The sequence below is a fragment of the Antedon bifida genome, chromosome 9 (assembly GCF_963402885.1).
Source record: "Antedon bifida chromosome 9, ecAntBifi1.1, whole genome shotgun sequence".
Classification (NCBI taxonomy): domain Eukaryota; kingdom Metazoa; phylum Echinodermata; class Crinoidea; order Comatulida; family Antedonidae; genus Antedon; species Antedon bifida.
In genome coordinates this window covers 11,493,367-11,507,361 of record NC_136234.1, presented here as the reverse complement: position 1 = coordinate 11,507,361, position 13,995 = coordinate 11,493,367, and the positions used below count along the sequence as shown (strand labels likewise).

Sequence of the window (13,995 nt, the reverse complement as noted above, 5' to 3'; positions counted from 1 at the left end):
ATTATATATTGTATTGTAATGAATTATACGTTTTGCATTATATTACTTGGTTTTAGCATTATATTATATCTATTTCTAATATATTATGTGAAAAATGTAACAAATTATTGACTTTTTGTATTATATTATTCGGTTTTGGCATTATATTATGAACATTTACTATTATATTATTAATAAAATACATTATATTATAATATAATTGTATTATATTAAACGCATTTACCTTACTTTATAACATACAACATTATTATATTATACGGATTCGTTAGTTATATTATTATTTTGTATGATGTTTATTATACGTCACGACTTATTTCAGTTCTTCTAACTCTTTCTCTCCCTCCCCCTGCTCACTAACAATCAGCGGCAGAATCTGAATTGTGTGACTGTTGAAGAATAACTAATTATCTTTACTACGTACTAGGCCTAGGCCTACTAGGGGATCTAGCCTAGACGTAGCTAGTTAGACAAGTGACCAAGGACCACCGGACAGCTACAACTAATACTACAATACAATAATACTACTACAATAACTAATACTGCTACTACCTAGGCCTAGCTAGTAGAGTACTAGGTAGCTACTACTAGGCTCTAGGGCGTATGTATGATGTTAACTACTAGGCCTAGGCCTACTAGTACTAGGCTTAGACTTAAGTTATAGTAGGCTAGGGCCGGGCCTGTTGCCTTAGGCTAGGCTACTACTACTACTAGGCAGTCAGCCCATGATGGGTACGAGTAAGCCAAAATTTTGGATAAGTAAACCAAAATTTGGGTACGAGCGAGTTGGCATGGGTACGGGTTGACCTGTATCCTTCTAGCTAATTGTACTAGGCCTAGGCCTCAAGTAAGTCTACGCTACCCAGTCCGGCTACAATATGGTTTATTTTGTTTTATAGCTTTATTGATAGCTGGGTTCAAATCTGGGTTGTGATGGCTTTTTCTCATTCAAAAACAGATTTCCTTATCATAATAAAATAATATATGAATTTATTTGTAATATTGTAATGTATACATAATATAAGTAATTGCCATTGCATTTATTATTATTTATTATATATTATACGGTTACCCCTTAATTATACTATAGTATAATTTCCTTGTTATATTTTACAATATTTTCTTCATAATTCTACAATTTTGTCTTTCACAGCACAAATTTATCATACTGAATCATCACACACCAAGTCTCATAAATTTCTACTGTATTTGTCCAAGCTACTCCAGCTACATGGTATTGCCTTGAGGCTAAACTGCACGGTATACTGGCACTACCATTATTCCTGGCTCGTCAACCTGGACCACATAAGCACAGTTTCAGTTTCAGTTTATTTACCATTTCAATTTCTGAACATAAGAGATGAACAACTTATATGGATGGATAACCGTAAGAGCGAAGCTCGTTTACCGGTCACCCGTTAGTGCAGTAACATTACGGACAACATAAAGACAGGACAAAGGTGCAATACATGTGAACTCTTGTGTTTGCAACCCCTTGGATAAAATAATATATTTATATAAAGGAGAAAGTTAGATATTATAATATTTCTTTTCAAACATACAATGATAATTTTAAAATTAATTAAATCCTAAGAAGTCATACTACTGATTCAAAATAGTGACTGACTTACACCCTGTGGTCAAGACTTGCTCTTATGCTTATTTCCTCCAACATACAGAGTACATAGGACTATTTTTATTCATAACTGTTGAATTGCATCCCAATACACAGTACCTATTGGTATTACAGTATAACTAAAAATACAAAGGCAACTAACACAGATAGTTCCATATATACAGTACTCTCTTATAAATAGATGTATCTCTCCAATCTACTCCCAACTACCTAATCTAATAATAGTACTATTAGCATACTACTATACACTTTGTAGACAAGAAGTAAGTTGTATACACCTAGAGGACTTATGGTAGTACAGTCGAACGCCCTCTCACTGGCCCGGTCAACATAATCTATACCTAGATTATTGCAGTAATTAAAGTACATTATTACAGAGATTTTTTTTTTGTTGCAGAAATCAAAGTTATGTGTATAGAAAGCAGTACTCGTATTAAAAACTAAGCAGGTTGTACTCTTGAACGCAAACTGGCAGGATATTTTGAATATTTTTTATTGTTGAAATGAATGGAATCCTAACTTCATTTTCTACGAACTGGAGACGAAGACATATTATGACCCTTTTATTTAAATTTATTTGAATAGACCTCCATGTAAATTCATTAAAGGCTACATGATTGTTTTATATTTTAATATGTGATACTAATAGTAGAAAATTATTGTGTATAATGAGGACTAAGAATCTGATATTCACTTGCATTCTCATCTTTTTAAAATTTTATTTATAATGCTGGTCATGAGTTTAAAATTTAATTATATTGACTAGTTTTGATAATAATTATGTCCTTATAAATTCATTTACATTTCTTTTGTGTAATATAGTTCATATATTATGTATTAAATAAATTGGTAAGGCCCTGTACTGTTATTATTTAAGGAAAGTTTATATACACTTATTTTATGCCTACCAATATTAGTATAATTGTTTATATAAATATTTTGTCTAATTGCCTTGATTTTTTGTATAGGCCAATGGCATCAATGTTTTTCTCAAAGCAAATTAGCCTAATAATGCCACATTTAGACACATGATTCATTGATTTCTGATATTCTGTACTTGTGTATGCATTACTAAAATAACCTAGTAGTTAATATATTTCATTTGTAATGTATGTATAAACATTCATTTTTTTTTCACATTTTTAAATTTAAACATTATTACAATACCTACCTTTCTGATATTGTTACTATTGTATGATATTTGTTGAGGCAGATTGTTTTCAATAAAAAAAAATTTTAACAAACAATTATTTTGACTTATACTGTACTATGTTAGTTCAGGAGATGAAGTGTGTGTGGGCAGAATCTGGTGTGAGGTGTATATTTGTCACTTTAAGACCTAAATTAGATGTTTTCTGAAGAAAAGAAGTAAAAGGATACGCTTTCAAACAACTCCAAGAAGATTCACACAAAAATAATTACTTTCCAATAAAATAGTATAACAGTGTATATTACAGTACATTGAATAAACTCGAGCGGAAAAATAACGCACATAAAAAAACATTCATTTTCTTGTCGAAAGGTGCCCTCTCTAGTTTTCTATTAATTTATTAATAATTATTATTAATTAATGAGTAATATGAACATATTTTTAACATTCAATGCTGGAAACTGGTTCTACTCCTAACAAAGTTTCATACCTCCAAATTTCATCAACGTATTCAAAGCACTTAAATAAATATCATTTAACATTACAAATCCAGGTTTTGATAGAATTTTGCTTAAAAACATATACAAAAAACATCGATAAAAAATACTTTTCGTATTCAAAAACATTTGATACTTGGTATAAATGTTCAATATAGGTTGCTCCATCCATATTGCAAAAAAAAAATAACTATCAAGCCATATCACTGATTTTTTAAATTTACGTTTTTATAAAATGTACACTTATGAAAGACTATACAATTCCTACTCATTTTTTTCAAGCTAATAACTATTTTGAAAAAACAACCAACAAAAAACGTTCATGAATGCAATTTTGTTTCTGTGAATAGAGCAACCTATAGTGAACATTTATACCAAGTATCATCTGTTTTTGAATACGAAAAGTATTTTTTATCGATGTTTTTTGTATATGTTTTTAAGCAAAATTCTATCCAAAACCCGAATTTTTTATGTTAAATGTGATATTTAATATTGAAGTGCTTTGAATACGTTGATGAAATTTGGAGGTATGAAACTTTGTTAGGAGTAGAACCAGTTTCCAGCATTGAATGTTAAAAATATGTTCATATTACTCATTAATTAATAATAATTATTAATAAATTAATAGAAAACTATAGAGGGCACTTTTCGACAAGAATATGAGTGTTTTTTTATGTGCGTTATTTTTCCGCTCGAGTTTATTCAATGTACTGTAATATACACTGTTATACTATTTTATTGGAAAGTAATTATTTTTGTGTGAATCTTCTTGGAATTGTTTGAAAGCGTATCCTCTTACTTCTTTTCTTCAGAAAACATCTAATTTAGGTCTTAAAGTGACAAATATACACCTCACACCACCAACCTCCAACACACCAGATGCCCACACACATTTCATATCCTGAACTAACATAGTACAGTATAAGTCAAATTAATTGTTTTAATTTTTTTTTATTGCTGCCTCAAAATATATTATACAATAGTAACAATATCAGAAAGGTAGGTATTGTAATAATTTTTAAATTTAAAAATGTGAAAAAAAACTTAATGTTTATACATACATTACAAATGAAATATATTAACTACTTGGTTATTTTAGTAATGCATACTCAAGTACAGAATATCAGAAATCAATGAATCATGTGTTTAAATGTGGCATTATTAGGCTAATTTGCGTTGAGAAAAACATTGATGCCATTGGCCTATACAAAAAATCAAGGCAATTAGACAAAATATTTATATAAACAATTAATACTAAGTAGGCATAAAATAAGTGTATATAAACTTTCCTTAAATAATAACAGTATAGGGCCTTACCAATTTATTCAATACATAATATATGAACTATATTACACAAAAGAAATAATGATTATCAAAACTAGTCAATATAATTAAATTTTAAACTCATTACCAGCATTATAAATAAAATTTTTAAAAGATGAGAATGCAAGTGAATATCAGATTCTTAGTCCTCATTATACACAATGATTTTCTACTATCACATATTAAACTATAAAACAAACATATAGCCTTTAATGAATTTACATGAAGGTCTATTCAAATAAATTTAAATAAAAGGGTCATAATATGTCTTCGTCTCCAGTTGTTGCAAAGAAGTTAGGATTCCATTCATTTCAACAATAAAAAATATTCAAAATATCCTGCCAGTTTGCGTTCAAGAGTACAACCTGCTTAGTTTTTAATACGAGTACTGCTTTCTATACACATAACTTTGATTTCTGCAAAAAAAAAAAAAAAAATCTCTGTAATAATGTACTTTAATTACTGTAATAACCTAGGTATAGATTATGTTGACCGGGCCAGTGAGAGGGCGTTCGACTGTACTACCATAAGTCCTCTAGGTGTATACAACTTACTTCTTGTCTACAAAGTGTATAGTAGTATGCTAATAGTACTATTATTATATTAGGTAGATTGGAGAGATACATCTATTTATAAGAGAGTACTGTATATATGGAACTATCTGTGTTAGCCGCCTTTGTATTTTTAGATATAATACCAATAGGTACTATGTATTGTATGATAAAAAAGAAATATTATAATATCTATCTTTCTCCTTTATATAAATATATTATTTTATCCAAGGGGTTGCAAACACAAGTGTTCACATGTCTTGTTATGTATTGCACCTTTGTCCTGTCTTTATGTTGTCCGTAATGTCACTGCACTAACGGGTGACCGGTAAACGAGCTTCGCTCTTATGGTTATCCATCCATATAAGTTGTTCATCTCTTATGTTCAGAAATTGAAATGGTAAATAAACTGAAACTGAAACTGTGCTTATGTGGTCCAGGTTGACGAGCCAGGAATGATGGTAGTGCCAGTATACCGTGTAGTTTAGCCTCAAGGCAATACCATGTAGCTGGAGTAGCTTGGACAAATACAGTATGATAAATTTGTGCTGTGAAAGACAAAATTGTAGAATTATAAAGAAAATATTGTAAAATATAACAAGGAAATTATACTATAGTATAATTAAGGGGTAACCGTATAATATATAATTAATAATAATAAATGCAATGGCAATTAGGGCCTAGGTACTATTACAAATAAATTCATATATTATTTTATTATGATAAGGAACTCTGTTTTAGAATGAGAAAAAGCCGTCCCAACCCAGATTTGAACCCAGCTATCAATAAAGCTATAAAACAAAATAGACCATATTGTAGCCGGACTGGGTAGCGTAGACTTACTTGAGGCCTAGGCCTAGTACGATTAGCTAGAAAGAAGGATACAGGTCAACCCGTACCCATGCCAACTCGCTCGTACCCAAATTTTGGTTTACTTATATCCAAAATTTTGGCTTACTCGTAACCATCATGGGCTGGCTGCCTAGTAGTAGTAGTAGCCTAGCCTAGCCTAAGTAAGGCAGCAGGCCCGGCCCTAGCCTACTACAACTTAAGTCTAGGCCTAGCCTAGGCTAGTACTAGTAGGTCTAGGCCTAGTAGTTAACATCATACATACGCCCTAACCCCCCTAGAGCCTAGTAGTAGCTAACCTACCTAGTACTCTACTAGCTAGGCCTAAGTATTAGCAGTAGTAGTTATTGCATTAGTAGTATTATTGTATTGTAGTATTAGTTGTAGCTGTCCGGTGGTCCTTGGTCACTTGTCTAACTAGCTACGTCTAGGCTAGATCCCCTAGTAGGCCTAGGCTAGGCCTAGTACGTAGTATAGTTATTCTTCAACAGTCACACAATTCAGATTCTGCCGCTGATTGCTAGTGAACAGGGGGAGGGAGAGAAAGAGTTAGAAGAACTGAAATGAGCCGTGACGTATAATAAACATCATACAAAATAATAATATAACTAACGAATCCGTATAATATAATAATGTTGTATGTTATAAAGTAAGGTAAATGAGTTTAATATAATACAATTATATTATAATATAATGTATTTTATTAATAATATAATAGTAAATGTTCATAATATAATGCCAAAACCGAATAATATAATACAAAAAGTCAATAATTTGTTACATTTTTCACATAATATATTAGAAATAGATATAATATAATGCTAAAACCAAGTAATATAATGCAAAACGTATAATTCATTACAATACAATATATAATATAATAAAAAAATGATATAATAATATAATATTTTGAATACTTCAGACAGCTGAGGCTTGCCATATAATTCATTACAATACAATATATAATATAATAAAAAAATGATATAATAATATAATATTTTGAATACTTCAGACAGCTGAGGCTTGCCATATTTATTCACTCAATAGTCTTTTATAGGTATATTTTACGCATATTACGCAGCCCTTTTTTTCTCTGTTTTGATTTTCTGAATTGAGTAAGAGATGCCTAGACTTTCTGTAACTTGATTATGTATGTGGTGAGAATGTAATCATCGACTTTCTATCTAGAGGCTTTGTTATGTACAGTAATTGTTTTATTCATTTTTACCTTTGATGATCTCCATTGAGATCCAGCCCTTGATACCACAACCAGAATTTGAAATATACATTACCCGGTGAAATTCGCGACTTAAATATTTCTGTTAGTTCTTTTAAAACCAAATTACTAAATTATCTCAATATTTATTTTTTAAATAATTTTAATATTGAAAGTGTGTGTAGTTGGTCGCTTTCTTGTAGATGCTTAAATTGTAGAACTTAATTAATTTTTTTATATATTTTTTTCTGTGCTCTGTTCTGGGTTGACCAACTAGCATAGGTGTTTAGCACCTGTTTGGTCTTTCCGTGCCTCCTTTTATAATTGTTTTGTCTTCTTTGTAATGTATATGGCAGAAATTGAATAAATAAAATATAAAATAAATAAATTTATTTAATTATTACACAGACCATCAGTTATTAAAAGTAATAACATTATTGCTAACCTATAACAATATAATAATAGATAAATGTATACAGCGCAAATAAACGATGTCTCTATGCGCTTGAGAGTGTAAAACAAAAGGAAGATAAAAAGTACAAAAACACCAAGCTAGCACCCAAACCGGAGTATGGGGATACACCATCAAAACTGACTGGGGATATAAAGAAGTTGATTGTTAACCTCCGCCAAGGAGGTATATGTAATCAATCGCGCGTGTTTGTTTGTTAGCAGGATTACTCAAAACGTAATTACAATATCTTTCCCAAAATGCAAATAGGTATGTGTTCAAGTACCACTCCATTAAATTTTGGAGGCAATCTGGACCACTTTTTAGAATTCTTTTTAGACCTGCTAGTGTTTAAAGATAGGACAGAACTTTCAAAAGCTGGTGAAGCAAGTAACGAGTAAACTAAAATTGCATTTTCTCGAGAACTACTTGAATGTCCAAAAAACTTCATTTTTTAAGTACATGTAGGCCTACACGTTTCCTTTTTATACTATTTCTATTCTTTTTCAAATTCGTTTGTTTTTCGCGTTGCTGTTCTATTGTTAGTTAGCTGAAGCTCTTGTTAGTTGAAAGGCTGGTTACATAATCAACACACCAAACTCACATAAACATGCTTGTAGTGCAATTAGTCACACATAACATTAAGACACACACCATTTTTCCGGAGACTAAATCTTGTGTGGAAGAATGCTACAGTAGGCGGAGGTATGCATTCTCGGAGTGGCTTTCTAGTTAAATCTGTTTTCTCTTTTAATCACATTTTTATAAGATCGTTTTGGGACAATCTGCTGATTAATTTTAAAAGTGCAATTTAAATTCGATAACATTAATTTAAATAAGTTAAGTAATATACTTACAGTTCTTCCAATGCTGTCAAATCAGCAAATGTATTGGCTGGCAATGTAACTATTTGGTTATAGCTCAAATCCCTTTAAAGAAAGAATACAAACGTAGAATACAGTTATTCATTATATTAATGTGATAAATATTTACTACAACAAATTATTTCATTAAGTTTCCGATGAACGACACGAAATCACAGAAAAACAGTTGTATCTAATGTATCTCTGTGTTGTTGTTTGACCAATTGTTATGCCTGTTTCGGTATTGTTATGCTTAATCAATTACATACCAAATGGCATGTTATGTTAGTATTTTGTTTAGTTTTTGAAACATCGTCGGCATTGACATTTTAAAGTAAGATCATCCCATGATTGTCCTATTGTTGTGACGTCTATGTCTAAGCATAACACTGTGTTAAAGTAGACATGCTCGTAACATAATTTGACTTAATCTCAGGTGTTTCGATACAGAGGCATGGCATCACAAAATCGGTTTAGTGTCGGAAATAATAATTTCTTTAGATTCTATATATTCGATCGTAATCTATATTTAATAAGCTTTGGAATGAGCCATTGTTGATTAAAATTGGTTTATTATATGAAGAGTTATGTTATATATTAATGAAATATACGAGTCACTTTCCAGCTCAGGGAATCTTCATTTTGAGAAAATCAACAATGAAGTAGCGACGCCGATTAGCTTGGCCTAGCCTAGCCCGTCGATCAACGCGACAGGACCCTCTGTCATAACTCGCTATTTTCTTCTAAATAACGGCAAACTAGTAGAAAATATATCACTGTGTGGTAATTTTTGTTATTTTTTAAAAATATATGGATAAAAATAACGATTAACTTCCTAAATATTCACAAAATGTTGAAACGTTCATTCGAAAAACTATGATGGAAGCCAATCACAGTCATGGATTTACAAATTTTTGTTAGAAATTTCAGCAACCTAACACCTTAATAAAATCCCTTAGGTTATTAAGAACAATCTTATGACTTTAATAACAACATTTTATGTTTATTTTTTTATTTTATTCAATCGAAACCAACAGCGATAATTACCGCCACTAACAGGTTTGATACAAACAAAGCCAGGACTGTTTAAAGCACCTTGATTGGTCCTAACATTGATCAAGGGCTTCTCTCGTCCAGTGCCCACCTTGACCAGAGGTCTGAGGCAGATACTAATAAGAGTCAGCAGTGCTGATTTCAAATGCCTAACGGGACCCCAGCTCCGTATACAGCACCCGTTATTCCCAGATGGTCTCCCATCCAAGCTCTACCCAGGCCCAACGTCGCTTAACTTCGGTGATATGACGAGAACCGGTGTTTCAACGTGGTAAAACCGTATTCAACATTCAACAGTTTACATAATTTTTGGGTTAAGACACACTTTTGTAGTCCCCAGCATAAAACATAAAACATAGACGGACGCATTACATTAACAAAAAAATGACATTTTGAGACAGAAAAAAAAATACAAAGTGAGATCAAGCAAAATAGATACAACTCCATTGTGCATTAGCAATAGTAGTTAGCAATATGTTTCAAATATCATCTTTTTTATATTGTACTTTAGCATAGGGAGCGAGGTCATGTGATTTTGTTCTAAAGGAGACTGGAGTTTATTCCAGTAAGATGGTCCTTCAATGAAAATTGATCTTTTATTTATTTCTAGTCTACTGTGTGGAATATATATTATGTATTAAGTATTGCAAACAATTGTAAATCTCTAGGTGAAGATAACATTACTAATGAACTTTTAAAAAAAGGTGGTCATATTATGGTAAAATCTCTGTTAGATTTATTTAATAGGATCATCCTTTTTGAACACCCACCAGAAGACTGGAATTTAAGTTTAATTATTCCAATCTTTAAACATGGTGATAATACTCTAGTAGCTAGATCAACTTTCGTATGCACTTTGAGGTCCAGAGAATTTGACTTCAGAAATTGGTATAGGGTGGGCAAACAATCATTTTTGGCTTGGTTACACATTTTGAAAATGTGGCGAAAGGTCAAAAGGTCAGGGTGAAAGGTCATAAGACCAAACACCAATATGTCCTTAAATCTCAACAACCACTGGTCACAGCGAAGTAATTTTGGTCTCAAATTGATCAGAAAGTATACATTTATATTCAGTCTAATAGAACATTTTAGTTAAAAATGACCGGAAATGACATTTCTGACCTTTGACCCACAACCCAGGGCATGTATTGATCTCCGTAACTACTGGTCGTAGACACTTGAATTTGGTTTTAAATTGTTCGAAATATATATTTTGTTATTTGTTACATATTTTGAAAAATGTTACAAAAGGTCAAAGGGTCAGGGTCAAGGGTTATATGAACAAATAAATAAAGGTACTTGTATCTCGGCAACCACTGGTCGCAGCAAGTCAATTTTGGTCTCAAAATGTTCAAAAGGCATGCATTTATATTCCGTCTAATGGGGCATTTTAATAAAAAAATGATCAGAAATGCCATTTCTGACCTTGACCCACATACCAGGGCATCTTCATATCTCTGTAAGTACTGGTCGTAGAAACTTAAATTTGGTATCAAATTGTTCGAAATATACATATTTACATTCATTGTAATAGAAAATGTGGTTAAAAGATGAACAGAAAATACTATTACTAATGTTTAAAACAAAAAACATATCTCTACACAACTTATCCTTAGACAGTAATGTTATGCAATAACTGATACTTTCAATTGTTTCAATTTCTAGTACTAGTTATTGCTTTCCACGAGAACAATTTTGATATAAACGTCAAGCTCAACAGTTCTTTTCAGAATGCTAGAAGTAACTTGCCATGTGTATCCGATTAAACACCCCGGGCATTTATTGTTCAAAAGGGTTTTTAGGTTGAAGACGGTAAATGTAAAACGTCAATTGAACATTATATGTAAATAAAAAATGAACCAAAACTTGAACAGTATCTACTTGATAAAATTGACTTTGAAGGAGCATCGTTAAAATTTAAGCTGCGATCAAACACACTTCCCCTTGAAAGAAAAATATCTAAATGGTCAAATGACCCTAATGCTAATGGTTGTTGTAAATTGTGCAACAGAAATGAAGAAGAAACCATTATGCACTTTCTCCTAACATGTACCACTCTAGAAGAAGAGAGAAAAAAACCAAATTGCTAAATTCCAACAAGAACATTTGTAGTGCAATTAGTCACACATAACATTAAGACACACACCATTTTTCCGGAGACTAAATCTTGTGTAGAAGAATGCTACAGTAGGAGTGGCTTTCTAGTTAAATCTGTTTTCTCTTTTAATCACATTTTTATAAGATCTTTTTGGGACAATCTGCTGATTAATTTTAAAAGTGCAATTTAAATTCGATAACATTAATTTAAATAAGTTAAGTAATATACTTACAGTTCTTCCAATGCTGTCAAATCAGCAAATGTATTGGCTGGCAATGTAACTATTTGGTTATAGCTCAAATCCCTTTAAAGAAAGAATACAAACGTAGAATACAGTTATTCATTATATTAATGTGATAAATATTTACTACAACAAATTATTTCATTAAGTTTCCGATGAACGACACGAAATCACAGAAAAACAGTTTTATCTAATGTATCTCTGTGTTGTTGTTTGACCAATTGTTATGCCTGTTTCGGTATTGTTATGCTTAATCATTTACATACCAAATGGCATGTTATGTTAGTATTTTGTTTAGTTTTTGAAACATCGTCGGCATTGACATTTTAAAGTAAGATCATCCCATAATTGTCCTATTGTTGTGACGTCTATGTCTAAGCATAACACTGTGTTAAAGTAGACATGCTCGTAACATAATTTGACTTAATCTCAGGTGTTTCGATACAGAGGCATGGCACCACAAAATCGGTTTAGTGTCGGAAATAATAATTTCTTTAGATTTTATATATTCGATCGTAATCTATATTTAATAAGCTTTGGAATGAGCCATTGTTGATTAAAATTGGTTTATTATATGAAGAGTTATGTTATATATTAATGAAAATATACGAGTCTTTCCAGCTCAGGAAATCTTCATTTTGAGAAAATCAACAATGAAGTAGCGACGCCGATTAGCTTGGCCTAGCCTAGCCCGTCGATCAACGCGACAGGACCCTCTGTCATAACTCGCTATTTTCTTCTAAATAACGGCAAACTAGTTGAAAATATATCACTGTGTGGTAATTTTTGTTATTTTTTAAAAATATATGGATAAAAATAACGATTAACTTCCTAAATATTCACAAAATGTTGAAACGTTCATTCGAAAAACTATGATGTAAGCCAATCACAGTCATGGATTTACAAATTTTTGTTAGAAATTTCAGCAACCTAACACCTTAATAAAAATCCCTTAGGTTATTAAGAACAATCTTATGACTTTAATAACAACATTTTATGTTTATTTTTTTATTTTATTCAATCGAAACCAACAGCGATAATTACCGCCACTAACAGGTTTGATACAAACAAAGCCAGGACTGTTTAAAGCACCTTGATTGGTCCTAACATTGATCAAGGGCTTCTCTCGTCCAGTGCCCACCTTGACCAGAGGTCTGAGGCAGATACTAATAAGAGTCAGCAGTGCTGATTTCAAATGCCTAACGGGACCCCAGCTCCGTATACAGCACCCGTTATTCCCATATGGTCTCCCATCCAAGCTCTACCCAGGCCCAACGTCGCTTAACTTCGGTGATCTGACGAGAACCGGTGTTTCAACGTGGTAAAACCGTATTCAACATTCAACAGTTTACATAATTTTTGGGTTAAGACACACTTTTGTAGTCCCCAGCATAAAACATAGACGGACGCATTACATTAACAAAAAAATGACATTTTGAGACAGAAAAAAAAATACAAAGTGAGATCAAGCAAAATAGATACAACTCCATTGTGCATTAGCAATAGTAGTTAGCAATATGTTTCAAATATCATCTTTTTTATATTGTACTTTAGCATAGGGAGCGAGGTCATGTGATTTTGTTCTAAAGGAGACTGGAGTTTATTCCAGTAAGATGGTCCTTCAATGAAAATTGATCTTTTATTTATTTCTAGTCTACTGTGTGGAATATATATTATGTATTAAGTATTGCAAACAATTGTAAATCTCTAGGTGAAGATAACATTACTAATGAACTTTTTAAAAAAGGTGGTCATATTATGGTAAAATCTCTGTTAGATTTATTTAATAGAATCATCCTTTTTGAACACCCACCAGAAGACTGGAATTTAAGTTTAATTATTCCAATCTTTAAACATGGTGATAATACTCTAGTAGCTAGATCAACTTTCGTATGCACTTTGAGGTCCAGAGAATTTGACTTGGTTTAGGGTGGTCAAACAATCATTTTTGGCTTGGTTACACATTTTGAAAATGTGGCGAAAGGTCAAAAGGTCAGGGTGAAAGGTCATAAGACCAAACACCAATATGTCCTCAAATCTCAACAACCACTGGTCACAGCGAAGTAATTT

General features: G+C 31.7%; 1 protein-coding gene and 2 pseudogenes across 1 annotated transcript in view; all 3 read right to left on the bottom strand.

Annotated features, from left to right (window-relative positions):
- The window catches only part of LOC144852740 (SRA stem-loop-interacting RNA-binding protein, mitochondrial-like), a 204,474-nt gene extending 192,921 nt beyond the window's left edge, over positions 1-11,553 (bottom strand). The window contains exon 1 of the mRNA XM_078710704.1: positions 11,544-11,553. The gene's annotated coding sequence lies outside the window, so the exon portion shown is untranslated. The remainder of the gene's footprint in view (positions 1-11,543) is intronic.
- On the bottom strand, positions 9,754-9,871 carry LOC144853039 (5S ribosomal RNA; annotated as a pseudogene).
- Positions 11,554-13,142: 1,589 nt separating the features above from the next.
- On the bottom strand, positions 13,143-13,260 carry LOC144853036 (5S ribosomal RNA; annotated as a pseudogene).
- Positions 13,261-13,995: the final 735 nt, after the last annotated feature.